This window comes from Cucumis sativus, chromosome 5 (genome assembly GCF_000004075.3).
Source record: "Cucumis sativus cultivar 9930 chromosome 5, Cucumber_9930_V3, whole genome shotgun sequence".
Lineage (NCBI taxonomy): Eukaryota > Viridiplantae > Streptophyta > Magnoliopsida > Cucurbitales > Cucurbitaceae > Cucumis > Cucumis sativus.
In genome coordinates this window covers 13431804-13450693 of record NC_026659.2, presented here as the reverse complement: position 1 = coordinate 13450693, position 18890 = coordinate 13431804, and the positions used below count along the sequence as shown (strand labels likewise).

General features: G+C 32.5%; 2 long non-coding RNA genes across 4 annotated transcripts; one reads left to right on the top strand and one right to left on the bottom strand.

Annotated features, from left to right (window-relative positions):
• Positions 1 to 3546: 3546 nt before the first annotated feature.
• Positions 3547 to 5439, bottom strand: LOC116403888. Its single transcript, XR_004216813.1, has 2 exons — positions 5249 to 5439; positions 3547 to 4179 (listed from the first exon to the last, which is right to left on the bottom strand). It is a non-coding gene; the product is annotated as an uncharacterized LOC116403888 (long non-coding RNA).
• Positions 5440 to 13833: 8394 nt separating this feature from the next.
• LOC116403877 lies at positions 13834 to 15331 on the top strand. Of its 3 annotated transcripts, none has more exons than XR_004216797.1 (4): positions 13844 to 14361; positions 14461 to 14478; positions 14608 to 14646; positions 14962 to 15331. It is a non-coding gene; the product is annotated as an uncharacterized LOC116403877 (long non-coding RNA). The 3 variants fall into 3 exon arrangements; XR_004216796.1 differs by having other exon boundaries at positions 14936 to 15331; XR_004216795.1 differs by lacking the exon at positions 14962 to 15331 and having other exon boundaries at positions 13834 to 14361; positions 14608 to 14834.
• Positions 15332 to 18890: the final 3559 nt, after the last annotated feature.

Here is an 18890-nt window from a genome sequence, read left to right as displayed (position 1 = left end):
AAATTTAACAATGATTATTCAATCGTCATGACCAAATGAGTAGGATTTGGAATTTAAAAGATAAAATAAAATTAAAAAAAGACCCAACTAAAGTGAAACTAACAGACTTAATAGAAGACACTAACAAAGGCCAAAGAAAGACCCAACATGTCTTAGGAAGATTTAAGGTAATATAAAAATATTGATTCTTGGACAACCAACTTTTCTTAAATCACCTTAACATTACCAAAGTTGCTCTCCAAAATCAAAATAAATGATAAGAGAAAAGCAGAAATCACACCAGCAAAATTCCAAACTATTAAAGAAAAAGAAAAGAAAAACCTGAAAGGAAAAACTGGTGAGGTTTTTTACTACGACAATCTTTGATTTCTCGTCATCTTTGGAAGTGTTTCACATCTAAATTAGCATTTCACACCTAAATTAGCATGTGGTGCTGCACTAATGTAAAGAATACACAAACATATCAGCTAAACATTGCTCAACGCAGAAATGGAGAAAAATTATTGACGAATTCATACCCTCTGTTTTAGAATTCATTCTTTGCAGTAAACTAGATTTTAACATATCACAAGAACAATTTCTAGTTCCTCCTCTGAATTTAAAAAACCACAATCCGTGATACAAAATACAAACAAGTCCAAAAATAATAAATCTTAATGTCTGTCTTATAAAAAGTTATCGCAAACAAATGACTGAAAAAGAAGAAACTCAAAATTCAGAACAATTCATATATGATACCAAATGCAAGCAGGCTAAAAAATAGTAAACCTAAATTAAAAATATCTCTATCTTATAAAGAGAATATCACACAACAAATGACATAAAAAACAAAAGCAGAAAGTCAAAATTTCAGAACAATCCATAAATGCAAGCAACCTAAAAAATTAACCTAAATTAAAAATGTCTCGTAAAAAGGCATCACCAAAACTCAAAAGAAAGCAGAAACTCAAAATTTCATAACAATCCACAATGCAAGCTAGCTAAAAGTTATTAAACCTAAATTAAAAATGTCTTATAGAGAGACATCACAGCAAAGGACCAAAAAACAAAATAAAGCATCATCTCAAAATTTCATAACAATCCATAATGCAAGCAAGCTAAAAGATAATAAATCTAAATTAAAATTGTCACCGCAACAAAAGATCAAAGAAAAAAAACAACCTCAAAATTTTAAAAAATAATCTATAATGCAAAATGCAAAACAAGCTAAAAGATAATAAATCTAAATAAAAATATCTCATAAAAAAAAACTGCACAGCAGTGGACCAGAAAACAAGATCAAACTCAAATTTTCGAAAAAATCCATAATACAATATGATGCAGGAAGCTAAAAGAAATAAAACTAAATTAAAAATGTCTCAAAAATAGACATCGCACAACAACGAACCAAAGAAAATACAGCAGAAAAATGAAAAACAACATTATGGATTGTTAAATCGCCAAAATAAATTTATTGGGGACACAACTACATTAAAAGAAAAATAAATTCCACATTTGTTCAAAGAAAAAGATAAATTCATATTTTGTCACACTTATTAAAAACTAAGAAAAACATTAAAGAAAGAACAATAGTGAAACTAAAGATAACCAATAAATAAAGACTGCCACACAATAGTTCAATGAAAAACAAAGACTGTCACACATTAACAAAACTAAAAGAGTGGGAAAAATGAATATAAACATCTAGAACAAAAAGTAACACAATTATTTGATAATCAAATAGTTCAATTAGATAACAGTCAAAACTAAAAGAAAAGTCAAGTTACCAAGAGACCCTCTCCAAAATCAAAATAAATGATGAAAAAGGAAAACGGCAAGAATAATATATACAGAAATTACACATGTTCCAAAATATTAAAGAAAAATAATAGAAAAACCTGACATGGAAAGCTGTTTGAATCGTGTACCAGCAAAAGTTTCCTGCATTCAAACCAACCAAGCACCCCTAAAAAACTAAAAATCAAGACATGGAGAGTAATATCTAGCTGAAACAAGAAAAACGAATTATCTCCCTTACTCTTAAGACTAACTAACTGAGATGAACCAAAGACAGAAAATTGAAACACTTTCACCTGATCAATTGCAGATAATACATTTTTGGAGTAGTGGAAAGTGGAAATGAGAATGGCCAAAGCATAAACATGGTTGACACTGATACTAAATTAATGCAGAAGCATCCTTGCCCTCTTGTCACACAAACTCCCCAAGAACTTCCATTCTTCTTACTATGTTATAACTATAGATTCACCTGTAGATTAACATACTGATGAATGCACCAACAGAACCTAGAGCACACTTAGGAAGCCAAATTAAAAATCAGGACATGGAGGGTAACATCTAGCTGAAACAAGAAAAATGAATTATCTCCCTTACTCTTAAGACTAACTAACTGAGATGAACCTAAGACAGAAAATTGAAACACTTTTACATGATCAATTGCAGATACATTTTTGTAGTAGTGGAAAGTGGAATGAGAAGGGCCAAAGCATAGACATGATTGACTAACACTAAATTGATGCAGAAGCATCCTTGCCCTCTTGTCACAAATACTCCCCCAGAACTTCCATTCTTCTTACTTTGTTATAACCATACATTCCCTAATAGATTAACATATTGATGAATGCCACCAACAGAACCCAGAGCAAACTTAGGATGCCAAGCCCTCTTGGCTGAATGAATTAATGTGGACTCTTTTCTACTTCCAATTTTCTCATTAAACCTTACAGCCACTGAGTGTAAATTTCACATGTAAATTTTGAACTTCTTTGACCAAATTAAATAATCAATTTATTCTCATGCAGAAAATCTTACATGAACTGTTCACTCAAAAGAAATAATCAAAAGACATCACAGCAAAGGACCAAAAAACAAAATAAAGCATAATCTCAAAATTTCATAACAATCCATAATACAAAATGATGCAGGAAGCTAAAAGAAATAAAACTAAATTAAGAATGTCTCAAAAATAGACATACCACAACAAAGAACCGAAGAAAATACAACAGAAAAATGAAAAAGAACATGATGGATTGTTAAATCGCCAAAATAAATTTATTGGGGACACAACTACATTAAAAGAAAATAAATTCCACATTTGTTCAAAGAAAAAAATTAATTCATATTTTGTCACACTTATTAAAAACTAAGAAAACATTAAAAAAAGAACAATAGTGAAACTAAAGATAACCAATAAATAAAGACTGCCACACAATAGTTCAATAAAAAACAAAGACTGTCACACATTAAGAAAACTAAAATAGTGAGAAAAATGAATCTAAACATCTAGAAGAAAAGGTAACACAATTATTTGATGATCAAATAGTTCAATTAGATAACAGCCAAAACTAAATGAATGTAATATAAAAGAGAGGTGGGATTGAAATTTTCAACCCTTGTATATGTGCAAATAACAAATAACCAAGAGACCTCTCCAAAATCAAAATAAATGATGATAAAGGAAAAGGGCAAGAATAATATATACAGAAATCACACATGCAAAATTCCAAAATATTAAAAAAAAATAGAAAAACATGACTGGGCAAGCTGTTTGAATCGTGTACCAGCAAATGTTTCGTGCATTCAAACCAACCAAGCATCCCTAAAAAACTAAAAATCAATACATGGAGGGAAACAAGAAAAACGAATTATCTCCCTTACTCTTAAGACTAACTAACGGAGATGAACCAAAGACAGAGAATTGAAACACTTTTACCTGATCAATTGCAGATACATTTTTAGAGTAGTGGAAAGTGGAAATGAGAATGGCCAAAGCATAGACATGGTTGACACTGACACTAAATTGAGAAACAAAAATATGTAGTATGAAAAAGGCAAGAGAGAGACTGAGCAGGTGCAGAAAGGGATGCCATATGGTCACTTCGCTCCCAACGAACCCTTAAAAAGGAGATTCATTCTCTGAAGCCTGTCTATTCCCAAACGAGCGTGATTAAAGGCAAGCCAAAAAAACTAAAAAATAACAAACCTCAAAATTTCCTAGAACACTCCAAAATAAAAAAGAGAACAACAGAACAACACAATCACAGAATCCAAACCTGAACAATTCGTGGAAATTCAGAGGAAATAACCTCTGCTTTCATTGGCGATTCAGATACTTGTAGGACAATCAAATGCTTCTCTTTCACTAGCCCTTACTTCTTAGGCCTAACTAACCAAACACCCCTAAAAAAACAACCAAACAGCCCTAAAAAAACTAAAAATCAAGACATCGACGTAATTTCTAGCTGAAACAAGAAAAATGAATTATATCCCTTACTCTTAAGCCTAACTAACCGAGACTAATAAAAGACAGAAATCGAAACACATTTTCCTGATCAATTGCTGATACGATTTTGAAGTACTGGAAATGAAATGAGAATGGCCAAAGCCTGGACATAGTTTGACACTGACACTAAGTTGAGGCAGAAGCATCTTTGTCGTCTGGTCACACATACTTCCCAGAACTTACTTTCTTCTAACTTTGTTAACACCACCCATCCATTTCTTTGTAGTTTAACATACTAATGAATGCCACCAACAGAACCCAGAGCAATAGTAACTTAGGTATGGATGTGGACCCTTTTCTACTGTCAATTTGCTCATTAAACCTTAGCGCCACTAAGTGGTGGCTCTGCTGCATCTTAATACTCATGCCTACTATTAGGTCGTTTCTACCTTTTCTCTCTCCCTTCTTCCTCCTTTCTCTTCTTCCTTAATAACTTTATATTAAAGTTGCACAGAGAGATACACAAATATAAGATCAATTCTTCTGAGAAAAAAAAACCGGCAAATATTCGAGAAAACCAACAAATATTCAAGAACCCCAGTTTAAAAACCATGCGTGTGTTTGAATGCATGCAAAAAAAAACTAAAAAAAGAACAATCCTCAAAATTACCCAAGGACTCTCTCCAAAATCAAAAAAGAACAACACAATCACAGCATGCAAACCTGAACGGTTCAGGTACCCAGATCTATCAAGACTAAAATGCAGGAAATATCTAAATTAACTTTCAAAAACCCTACAAAATCTTATTTACTTCATAACACAGTACGATTATATTGTACGCTTCGAAATCACCAAAATCATAAGATTAAACTACAGAATCAATAAACGATTCAGGTACTCCAGATCTATCATCGTGCAAACCTTCTGCCTATCCGAATAGCAAACAATCCAAAATTCGAAAATAAATCTTGAACAAGCAATCCAAAATCAAGAGATGAAACTACACAGGAAAGAAGATGACTCACGAACGACTTGGAACTGATGGAACTGATCTCTCCTTCACATGGTATGAAAATCCTCGATGAAAGGAAGATAAAAAATTTGTTTGCATTGAAGAAATTTCAACGCTGTCATGGGCGTCAAAATTTCTTCAATCGAAGCAAATTTTAGACGGTGCCACAAGAAATGAAGGATTTCGATGGAGTTGACAAGTAGAAGGGCATTAAATAGGATGATCCTAGGAAAATGTGACCGTTGAGTGTGCATTTTGAATTTTTAAATTGATGGGCTAAGCCCCACAGGTCCAATATTGGACTTGAGATTACTTATTTTTATTTTTAAATTTAAATCTTTTAAATATTATAATATAAGAAATTGCACTTCATAGCCAATGTATCTATGTTATATTGCAATTAAAGAAGTAAAATCAAAGTTAGTTTAGATTTGATTTGTAATATTTTCTTTTATTTTATTTATTTTAAAATTACCTCTAATTAAAAATCAATAATTCATGTTAAAATATTACTTTTCCATAATTAGTTAGTTATTTTTGTCTTTCTAATTTATTAGAATCAAAATCATGTTAATTGAATGTATATCTACTTGTTTTATGATTTGTATTTGAGATTTTAGAATGTAAAGAGGGATAAAAAGCGACATCACCACAAGAAAACTATGTGATTCATCATTGTTCCCTCACTATAATATTTTATGAGCATTTTTAAAAATAACAAAATAAATTAAAATATTTACTAGTAACTATCGTTATAGCATATCAATGACTATAAATTTGTTATAAATTGTAAATATTTTTGTAAAATTTGCTATTTTTAAAAATTTTCCTAAATTTTATTCGTTGAAATAAAATGTAAGAATCTAACGAAGAATTATTTTTTTATTCATTAAAATTATTAGTTTCGATACACTTTTGAAACCTCTCAAACAATTTTTTTGAGATGAAATTATTCATAATGCACATGACGTTTGCTTGTGAGAGATTTTCATAATGAACTTGTTTCAAAACATTGAAGAGCGAAACAACCTTTTGACATGTAATAGGTAGATATAAAAAGGTTAGAACAACTTGGGGAGATGGGGAAGAAGACAGAGGCAAAGAAGACCTTCAACTAGTAATAAGTGGAATTATGTATGACACCCCATGCACGAAACAATTCCAATTCAATCAAACAATGGAACTTTTCCTTCTCTCTCACCTACAACACGGACAAACAAAGAGTTAAAGCCTACTGTAAGAGCAAAAGTTAAATTTTCAATTTCAAATAATATAAATACACATATTCTAAATTTTAAAATACAATAGAGAGACGGCAGAATAATAAATAAACATGCATATTCAAAAAGTTTGAAATGAGTAAATATCACATAGATGAAAATTTAAAATTCAAATATTATTCAACTATACAAAATTTAAAAAATAATCAACTGCACACGAACTTGGGATTACCAACCAAATCTCAGAAGTGTTTATCTACGCTCGGGTAGTCAAGGGAAACCTCTCTATCTCAGAAGTGTTTAATTAGATTTTATTTTTTAAAATTTCATTAACATTTTTTAAATAAGCATTTTTAATAAGCATAAACTTCAAAAAAAAAAAAACATTTTTATTAAAATAATTTAGATAACAAAAATCAAATGTTTGTGGTTGTATAAGTACTAATACCTTCCATAAACTCAACACTTTCAAATATATCTTTAAAAAAAATAACTATTTTTTATCTTTCTTATTTTTTGAAAAATAGGGTGATCAATTACCCATTCCAAAATGATTGATGTGCAATTCCAAATCTTTCACCACAAAAGAGATATTTAGAGAAAATGATGGGACTCTAATGATGTTATAATAAGATCTTTTAGTATCTCTTCTAATATGGAAATAATATTTCCATATTTAAATATACTCGAGGATATTGGATTACCTAAAAAAGAAATTGTATTTGTTTTCTCAAAATAATAATTTTGAAGAAAAACTACCAACCAAACTATGTATATGTTTGAATGGAAAGATATTTTTTTCAAAAGTCAACAACTTGAGCTGAACACATACTGACACTAGTTTTCATATAACCTATACACATCATGATTTTATGGATTGAACAGTGAAATCAAATACAATTTTGGAGCATTTTTTATTCTTTGAGATTTCATATTTGTCTTTTAGGGATCTTTTATTAGTTTCTAATCATTGTTTTTATCCTTAAAACACATCTAATCCTAAAATCAATAAATTAATTTGTTAATTTGATCCCTCTTAAAAGGATACTAGCTCGATCTCTAAGAACGTTTTACTATATTATAATTGAAATGTGCACTTGCACATATCGATCATTTGACAATATCGATTATTTGACAATATCAATCATTTGTCAATTGGTTAATGAGAACTATCATTATTATTAGTTGAAACTTTTAAACAAAAGACCTTAATATGTTAATAATTTCAAGTATCTTTTAAATTAATTATAAATCAGAATATATTATAATAATTGTAATTTTACTTTATTTTGTAATAAACTATTTAATTATTCTTTCTAAAAATATAACTTAACCTAATTGTTCACTCTCTCTGGCAGCCATTACATTATCTTCTCCATCGCCGACAGCTTTTTTTTGCTATTCTTCTCCATCATTTGAACTTCTTATTACATTGTTTTATAAATTTGTATTCAAATTTATCATAACCGTAAGCTGCAGAATCTTAACAAATCGCCGTCATATACAATTGTCCATCACCTGAAGATAAGATAAAATCCACAGTCATTTGTTATTTTGCCCATTTAAAATTAGTTCATTCTGAGTATATCATATGCGTATATATAGTATATATTAACAATATTCCTCTTATTTTAATGTTATTCTATTTTGATTTTACCAGTTTTTTAATATTCCCTTTAAACATATATCACATACTATTTATGATTATACTAATTTTAGAATATTATCGGATGATATAATAGGTTGTATATGTGATTTATTATATATATATATATATCACATCTTGTTTACATTTATAATAGTTTTATATATTAACCGTGAGATATAATACTTTTAGTTGATGTTTTATATGAAGAATAACATAAATATGTCATTTGTTATTTTACCCATTTAAAATTAGTTCATTATGAGTATATCATATGCGTATATATATTATATATTAACAATATTCTCCTTATTTTAACGTTATTCTATTATGAATTTATCAGTTTTTTAATATTTCCCTTAAATATATATCACATCTTATTTATGATTATACTAGTTTTATAATATTATCGCATTATATAATATGTTGTATATGTCATTGACTGTCGAAATGGCAAGCTTTTCGTTGAATATGGAAAGTGAGAAAATGGTAAAGAAGTTTCCTATTTTAATGTTGCACGATTTCCTCCCATTTTCTATATTAATATAATAGGTATATTTTATTAAAAAACTGTCTAATGGGCAACTTTAATACATAATCAATATTATTTCAAACATAACGTATTATTTACTACATAATATATGAATATTTAAATAAAAATCATAAACAAATTGATATAAGAACCTTTCACTAATAAAATATACACTTTAATTCATATATGTTATTTAGTATATATATACCTCATATTATATACAATAATACCTTATACATAATTCCTACATAATTTGTGTTTGTAGAATAAATATTACTAAAACGGTAGTAAACGACATGATCATACATACATATTTTTCCTTTATAAATGTATTTGATTACATTATACTTTAATATATCCGTAATCTATAATAGTTATGTTCTATGTTTATATATATATACCTCATATTATATATATAGTTCTATTATTTTTTTGATAGGATGACCGTTCTTTTTCAACGTTGAATTCTTAATAAACTCTAGAATGTATCACATTCAAAACTAATTTTTCATTTGTTTGTCTATTTAATCAAATATTTAAAATATACCTAATATACCAAATGTTTCATATATTTTCATTTGTTTGTCTATTTAATCGAATATTTAAAATATACCTAATATACTAAATGTTTCTAATCATTTGTTTTGAATATATATAATATTAAGCACAAATTTTCTAGCTAGATTCTGTCGGATAAGTTTTGTATTTTTTGGCCATCAAAAGTTTTCTTCTTCACCGCCGAAATCTCAATAAACCCTAAAATGTATCACATTCAAAACTACATTTTCATTTGATTGACTATTTAATTGAATATCTAAAATATACATAATATATCTAATGTTTCATATGTGTTGAATATATACAATACTAACTTCAAAGTTTTTAACTAGATTATGTTCGAGAAGTTTTGTATTTGTCGGTCGTCGACTGTCTTCTTCTTCACCTCCGAACTCTCTAAAATTTTGAAGTAAAAATCGTAATCCACGTTGAAAGGAGTAGACAACCATTTTCGTGGTAGGAAAGCATGAAAAGTTTTTCACTTCTTTCCAAAACTGTATCTCTTTATTTTTTCCATTTAGATATTTGTTATAAATCAATTAAATAATAAAAATTTGTATTAAATTATTTTGGACCCCACTTATTTCCAAAACGGTGTTCCACCATTTTTTCCATTTAGATATTTGTTATAAATCAATTAAATTAAATAATAGAAGTTGATATTAAATTAATTTGGACCCCACTTCTTTCCAAAACTATATCCCACGGTTTTTTTCATTTAGATATTTGTTATAAATCAATTAAATAATATAAATTGGTATTAAAGTAATTTGAGCCTACATTTATGTAATATACTAGTCCATTTAGGACTTTTATGAAATTTATTAGTAATTTGGATCATTCATGTAATATCATATAGCATTTAGACTATATGAGTTAAAGACCCTTATTAGTTATGGAGTTAACCTAATTTTAAGAGGCTATTTGGGTCCCAAACTAAATAGAAGTGAAGTGAGCTATAATAACCCACCTCTTGTTTGGGCTAGATTATAGAATCATTTTTCAATCCTTTATAATTCTTTCCACATGTAGTTGGACATTCATCAAAACTTCTAAAATAATTTTCTATTAATTAACAACATAATTAAGCATTCTATATTTGCCAATTTACACTACACTCAACAAAGACAAAATAAAGGCATTTCCAAACTTGCTTTTATTAGTTTCGAGAACACATGCCAATTTTCAAATATTAATTTTTATAGCAGTTAATCAAATAAGTTTTTTTTCACAGTTTTTTCATATTTTTATTTAGTATATATTCATTATACTAATTACTTGTACATATTTATTGAATGCATGCACAGTAAAGTCATACAATAATGCAACCTTTTCTCATGCAGCGACCATGACGAATAATTTGTGGAAGCATTGGTAGTGACAGTGACCTTTCAAGTCTTGATGCATAGATGGTCTTTGAGGACTCGAATTTGATCAATAGATTGTTGTTGAAGTTCTTGTGCTCCTTGTTATGCTTTAAATTTTGCTTGTGTTTTGAACTGTAATTGTGTGTTCAAGCTTGGTTTTCACATCATCTTGCAACTTGGTCTCAAACTTGACATTAGAAAACAAGCCATGAGTGTATGCTTTTCCTTCATTTTGTTGTACAACTTCATGCACCATCTTTATAAGTTTATCCACTTATTCAATCTTCTTTGTTTCATTATCGGTTTTGTTATTGAAAACCAAGCAACAGTTCTTGCTAGCGGCTATGGTATCTTTCAACCCCACAGGACATTTTCGATCCAAGTAATCTTTCAATGTTTCATCGTTGTCTTCAAGTTTGTCACATTCGACGAAGAGGACAATGACAAAGTCCAAAATTTTTGTTCGGAACAAAGTTTTGAATGATTCGAACAGTGGTCGTTTCTTCTAAAAATCGAGTCCTCACTGAGAAAACTAAAATAAACACATGAATACCCTCTTTGTCACTAAATCCACACATTTAGCTATTTCTCTTGCAACATATTTTGATCCAAACACATAATCCTATTAGATTATTCAAATCACCATTCCAATTACAAGGTAACATATTAACATCAATATAAATATATATAGAAAACTCAGATTTGAAGTGGTCTATAATTTACTGAGTACTCGGTATAACTCACGCATTCGTGTACAAACCAGTGCAGACGAAGTAACACGAATCTCTCCGGTAGTCAGTCTATTTCCATCAGCCGGCCGTGGGAGCGAGAAGTTTGGGATATGTTTGGTGTTTCTTCCATCAATCATCCGGATCTACGCCGTATATCAACATATTATGGTTTCGAGGGTCATCCATTACAAAAGACCTTCCTCTGAGTGGATATGTGGAAGTACGCTATGATGATCCAGAGAAACGTGTGGTTTCTGAACCCATTGAGATGACCCAAGAATTTCGCTATTTCGATTTTGCTAGTCCATGGGAACAACGTAGCGACGGATAATTCAGAATCAGAATAGGTCCAGTCCAGGGGAGAAATCAATAGGAAATGCTTTTTCCATATTAGTTCAGTTCCACACAATATTCTTTACTCCTAGCGGTCTGAAGGACTATCCATTAGAGAATTTGAGTGCAGAGGCTCAAAGAATTTGAGGGATAGCTCTGACTTTGAAAATCAGTCCTTCGCCTAATTCATATGGGGATCTGGATGAACTTTGCTCTGTCGGATGAATGAATATTCTTAAGAATATTGAAAGTGAAAAATAACGGAAATAAGGGTCCTGACAAAGTCTAATCTTTCTCTCAACATTATAAATATCTCGTCCTTCGGACAGACGGGTCCTCCGGACCTGTGACGCCTTCAGACCTGTCTTATGGCACCGCTACGTGGGCTTATACGCCTCAATGAACAAGGGCTCAATCCGATTTTGTCCTTCATGAACGGAGGCAGATAGGCCTGAATAAAAAGGGTAAACTCGACCAGAGGGGCCTGCCCATTCAAAAAGGGGTGGTTAGGAGTATTACAATAAGAGAAAGGAAATCCCTCGTCCAAGTAGTAGTCTTCTAGCTCCATCCACTACGCCCCGAACCTTTGAGTATGCTAGGGCATTGAATGAGATCGTAACTAAGGCCTAACCTTTCATGGTTCAAGCGGGAAAGAATCCAAGGATTTAGTTTCCACTTTCTTTGCCTTCTTTCGAATAAGGAATGAAAGAGCATTCGATACGGAAAACAACTGCTTGTTATGAAACCTTTCCCTATGAAACTTCAACCTCGTCCTCTGAGTAGACTTTGAAAACCTCAAGACTCATGCTTCAAGGCTTCGATAGTAGGATAGTCGGACATCGCTCCGTGGGCCTCTTTCAATACTATATTCACTTCTTAGATTGAAGCCTATCATGTTCCCGGTCCCACTCCTAGGTTCCACCGCCTTAACTCAATGATTCATTTAATATTCTTTTCACCTTGTTCATTGAGGCGGGAAGATAGAATTCCCAATGAATTAGAGTCCGCTGGAGCGCTTTCTCGTATTTCTACTTTGATTCCGGAATTGTGAACATAATGAATGTGATGAACAAGACGAAGCAATGGCTTGACCTAGGGCGCATCAGTCTCACTCAAACCCGCATGAAAAAGTGCAAACTCCCTCCGCCTCTTCCCTGCTCGCCCTGATGTTCTTGCATCTGTATCAGTCGTGGTGACTTAAGTAGAAGTGGAAAGAAGAACTGGGACAGGGAAAGAAGAGAAATTATTCTCGAACTTCTTCCCCCCACTCCTAGGTAAAAGTCAACAAGAGGATCGACCCACGCCACTTAAGAGGCAAGTTCGACCATCTGTGGCAGCTAGGGATTTTATAGAATGAATATATGAACGATACGGAGATGAATAAGATCATATAAGAGAAATCCGTAGAAGAAGGGACAAAGTCCCCAGGCATCATATAAGAGGTGTACCGTCACTGCTACAAAATCTACTTTACTTGACACTAGGTACTTTTACATACTTGACGTTTTTATTAAAAAAATGTCAAGTATTGACCATTTTAAAGAAAAAACGTCAAGTATAGTTTTTAAAAAGTGGAGTTTTACGAAATTTTTCAAACTATTTTAAGTTAGCTTTTATTTGACGTTTTTTTCTCGTTAAGTATAAGGGAGATTTTACTTAACGTTTTATTTGCGCTAAGTATAATGAACTTTTACTTGACACGAACAAAACATCAAGTATAGTTTAAAGAAAGCAAAATTTTCATGAAATTTTTTAATTATCTTACATTAGCTTTTACTTCATATTTTTTCCATGTCAAGTATAGTGTCGAATTTACTTGACGGTGTTTTAGTGTCAAGTATAGTTCAACTTTTACTTGACATTTTTTTCACGTCAAACATAGTTAATGTTTACTTGATGCAGAAATAACGTCAAGTATAGTTAACATTTTTATTTTATCAAGTATAAAAATATAAAATACTTTTTATTTCCCTCCTTTCATTAAATAATTAATTAAAATAAAATTATTACAATAAACTTATTAAAATATCAAAAGTAATATATATTTTCTCTATTTTCTAAAAAAAAAAAAAAACTTTTCCCTTTTTTTTCCAATTATTTTTTTCATCCTAAAGTTCTAAAACTTTTTTCTCTTTTTTTCTCTAAATTTTCCATTTTTCTCTATTTCTAAAAAAACCTAACTTATTTCCCAAATTTTTTTCCCCAACCCTTTCCCTCTTTTCATTTTCCCTCCTTTTTCCTATTTTCTCTCACATGCTGCCTCTCTTCCCTTATCACACGCAACCTTCCGATTTTTTTCACACTAAAAAGCCCCCTCTTATTTTCTTCACGTCAGACGACCCTCCACCAAATTTCTTTTCTCGCCCCCCTCTTCTCACCGAACGTGTCCCCCTTCCCTTCCGATTTTCTTCTCACCGAAAAGCCCCCTTCCCCTTTGATTTTCTTCACGTGGAATGGCCCCCACCGAATTTCTTCACCACTGGAGTTCTTCTCGATCTCCCTTCTCCTCACTGGACACGCCCCCTTCTGATTTTCTTCTCACCGAAAAGCCGCCCCCCTCTGATTTTCTTCCCTTTTTCGTTCACTACTGAATGTTAGAGGATGAGAGTTTTTCTTTTTTGTTTTTTGAGTTCAATGTATTTGTTTTCTTTGATTGATTTCGTTGGTTTTTTATTCAGGGTGGTGAGAGTTCATCGATGATTTGGTTTCATTCAAAGAATTTGTTTTGATTTGCAGAATGGTAGGTGAAATTTTCACGTGAACAATATACACATTTCTATTCAATAATCTTCAAAATATTTGGTGTATAATTATTTTGTTCTTTTTGTCTTGAACCCAGATTCTCTGCAATAAATAGGTAAGCAATAGTGTCCTCTTGGTTTATTAGTGATTTAGTGGAGCTTGATAAATGTGAATGTTGTAAGAAGATCAAAGGAAGTTCGTTTTTTTGTCTCTCCCTTTACTCTTGTAATGTTTTTCTTTGCAGATGCGGGGAGGTGTTGAAGCACTTAACTCAGTTGAATAGGTACTCTTGTGTATTATGATCTGGGAAACTTGCTTAAGTTATACGGTATTCTTTAAGTTAATTTTTAACTGTTTTTGAGCATTAACAATATTTATTTAGTGTAGGTTTTCTAATTTATGTTTGTACTTAGTTTCATATAGGTTTAAATATTCATGTTTAGGTTTACAATATCCTCCTTACAATGTAGAATTTTTTACAAGGGGATTATTTTTTTATGATGGAAATAAGTTACTTATCTGATTAATTTTTATTTTTAACAAATGTCTACTTGATTTTTTATGTTTTATAGACTGATACAAGAGTTTCTACTCACAGCTTGAATTGGATGAAGTATGAGCGGAGTGGGCTAAATTTTTAGCTTTGTACATATGATAGACATCCTTAGATGTGATCTTATTAATTTTGTGAATGACTAATATATGGGAATGCCCATAACTTTTTTTTTTTTTTTTTGTAAATGTTTCGTTCATAGCTATTATGCTTATGTACATGCAATAGATGTAAAGGGATAGATTTTAGTTTTGGTATACCACACATGTTTTTGGTTATATAAGATAATTATTTTGTTGATTTTGGAATAGGCCACATATAGGAAATTTTAGTTGACTATATTGGATTGGAATTGTGTAATTGTTGACGATGTTGTTGAGAGTAATAAAATTATTGTTGGTTTACTTATACTAAATTATTTTTTGTGTAACTACTAGTTGGAGAGTTTATTTTGTCGATGAATATGTTTTATTGAAATGAATGTACGTAATACAGAAAACAGGAAATGAAATTTTTTATATATTTAATATATTAATAAATGGTATACATGACGTTAGATACATGTCAAGTATACTATCTTAGAATCAAATATACTATTTTACTTAACGGATAAATAGTGTCAAGTATATCATCTTAGTTGACGGATACATAGTGTCAAGTATACAATCTTACTTGAAGTGCAAAAATTGACAAGTATACGACTTTACTTGACATGTAAAAGGCGTCATGTGTATGATCTTACTTGACACGTAATAAACATCAAGTATGATATAATACTTGACGTTAATACAGTCTCAAGTAAATGTATACTTGACAATATTTTAGTGTCAAGTAATGTGACTATACTTGACAGTCGATTACTTGATGTTAATACAGTGTTAAGTAAACGTATACTTGACAGTTTTTTAGTGTCAAGTAATGTAACTATACTTGACAGTCGAATACTTGACGCTTTTAAAAACGTCAAGTATACATTTACTTGACATTGTATTAACGTCAAGTAAACCAATTTCTGTAGTAGTGCGTTCACGAGTGAACCTTTCTACCCGAAAGAAAGTAAGCATCTTATTAAAGAAGAACTGCTACATAAACCTCTGAAACCGCGGACTTCGCTGCTCCTTCTGGAAGGGCAGCCACTGACTCAAAGAAGAGCTCAAAGAGTCCTCATAGCTAGATTTCGCTCCCTTCCATATGGATAGTCCGACTGAAAATGGATAGTCCTACGGATAAATCCTGCGGACTGCGGATTCTGGACTACTTCCTTCCATATGGATGGTCCTACTTCTAATGGATAGTCCTCCGGATAAATCCTGCGGACTTCAGACTGCAGACTACTTCGGTTAATTACAGATGGTCCTACGGATAAATCCTCCGGGCTACGGATAAATACTCTGGACTGAAAGATTTCTGCTTTCTTTTTCAATAGGAGAGGATCGGGCCTGCTAACCTTATCATCGGGGAAGGAGGAATCGGGTAGCTGATCGATCGGAAGAAGTCTTTCTCTTGCAGCTTATCCAGTATCCAAAGATGTGTTGCCGAAGCAAGCGAGAACAAAGTAAGGAAGAGGAAGGAATAAGGTTGGCTAGCTAGGTCCTAATCTGATTAAAGGCTAAGTTGAATCAATAACAGAAGTAGACTTAGCAGAAGTTTATGTGGAAGTGGTTTGTGGAAGCTCTTTCTCTTTGGTAACTGAGATACCTTCTTTCGTCTTTTAGTGGAATGAAACTCATCTGGAGCTTTGATTTTAGGAGTATTAAGACTGCTCCGAAGGACTACTATTTTAGTGGAATAAGACTCGTCGATCATTCTTTCGATAATTCTTTGATTGGGAATATTAGTTAAGACTCGTCCGGAGCGCTCCATATTAAGCTACGGAGGCCCCATAAGACAGGGATATTCTTTTCTTTGGATAGTCCTTCGGACTGATTAATGGTCTCATTGATAAGGACATATAGAATGAAGCAAAGGACTTCTTTATCCATTGAATTTAGCCGACCTCAATGAGTGAAAAGAATTATCTCAGCTCTTTATTTCTAAAAAGTGGGCAGCCGCTTCACTTCGCGCCTTGAGTCCGGGGGTAGGTTTAGTATAGTAGGTTTGGAAGGAAAGCCTATGGTCGAAACCCCAACTCGTCTTAGTCTCGAATTGACTCTACCGGATTAAGTTGCTGGATTTCTTCTTTCAGTATCGCCTTAAATGATTTATGGGATTAAGATAAGAGGACATGATGTCCCCTCGAAAAGAAGGTTGAATAGTGGCTCGACTGAGTTGTAGAATGAGAGAGATCAGGATAAAAGGTTCAAAGATTCCTTCTTGCACTCCTTAAGAGTGACGACTTTTTTCTTTTCCTCTCTATCTACTTTCATCCTATATATTAGCCGACTGATTTATGGAACTAAACCTTTCTGGGAGTCCCATAAATAAATAAATAGGGATATAAAGAAGTCCTTCGGTCCTCAAAGATTCTGGAGGGATAGGCTTTCTTCCTTCCCCTATTAGCCCTTTTTAGGTTCCTTAGGCTTTCCTACTTTCTTCAGTGGATAGTCGGACTCCTCCGCTCCGCCATAAGAAAAGCCCGCTACGTACTTATCTTCTTCTTCTTCTTATTCTACTAAAATATCCTAATATGATACAAGAAAAAACTCCTCCTCCTCAACGAAAGTATGAAAGGACTCAATTCTGATCGCCATTCCTTCTTTGCTCTTCTCGGCAATATTTTTTGCGCCTGAGAAAGACAGTTCAAGTGCTCATTAACGAGAATGAAAGAAGCTAAAAATGAATCTGCTAGATTTCAGACGGAGTTCAATCCCAGAATATCTAAGAAAAGAAGAAAGGAGTGCAAACGAAAACTAATGGATTTCATAGTCCTTCGGACGGACTACCGCACCTCAATTCATGAAATATTCTTTGTCCAATATTCTTTGAACCTCGGAACCTCTCTTTTCTTCTCCCCGTCCTCCGGACTATTCAACCTATTCCCTGCGACTCAGATTACTAATTCTCTGTTTGAGACAGATCGCATATGGTCTCACTCATTTTATCGCAAGATCGAAGACAATATCCATTCTTCCGCTCCCTTCTGATTGATCTCTTGACTGTTGAAAATCTTCCTTTTCCGCCGCGGCTACGCTATGGGAAGAGTTAATCCGAGACTTTCTAGTTGAGATATTCAAACATATTCTATTAGGAACTTTCTTCTCATCTCTTGAGAAAAAATATGACGAGACCTAGTGGCCATGAACTATTTCTATAGACCTAGTGAGAAATGGAATGAAATGACTTGACTAAAGAAGAGGAAGGAATGCTCTTGCCTCTGAATTCCGAAACCTTTCTAGCTCTGAAGTAGAGTTGAGGATGCTGATCGATAGGGAATGCGCTCGATCCTCACCCCTCTCCTCTCGCCTGGTTCTCAATTTCTTACGTAAATACTTCCGCTGGACACATTTCCATAAGAGGTTGAAGATTCCATCTCTCACGATCAGCCCACTACGCGGTAAGAGACTGAGATACCTTCTTTCTAAATCGGAAGTTTGAAGCGGGTCTCTCGGGGAGTCGTCGTTGAAAGGGATGCTGCCTGCGGAAGTGAATCCATTTCAGTTCCTCTACCTTCTTCGAAGTTCTTGCTGAAGAAGTATTTAGATCGCCGCTCTGAGTTATTAATGAAATTAATTACTAGAATACGACCCGGAAAGGTAGCGATCGGATTGACTCGGTGCGGGTAAGGTCTTGAGTCTTGAAGTGAGAGGAAAAGAGGAAAAGCTTACCGCGTAGTGGGTTGGACGCGCCTCAAGCTCAAACTAAGAAGAAAGAGTCTTTTTAGTCGATGAGATGAGATCTTTGTATGAGATCGATCATAGGATCGACCGGGAACAGGAAGACTACGAGGTCTCAGTTTGTTTCTTAGTCTCATAGGAATTCTATAAAGTAGATATTCCGGTAAGACCGCCATAAAAGATAGGGGATTTAATGAGTTG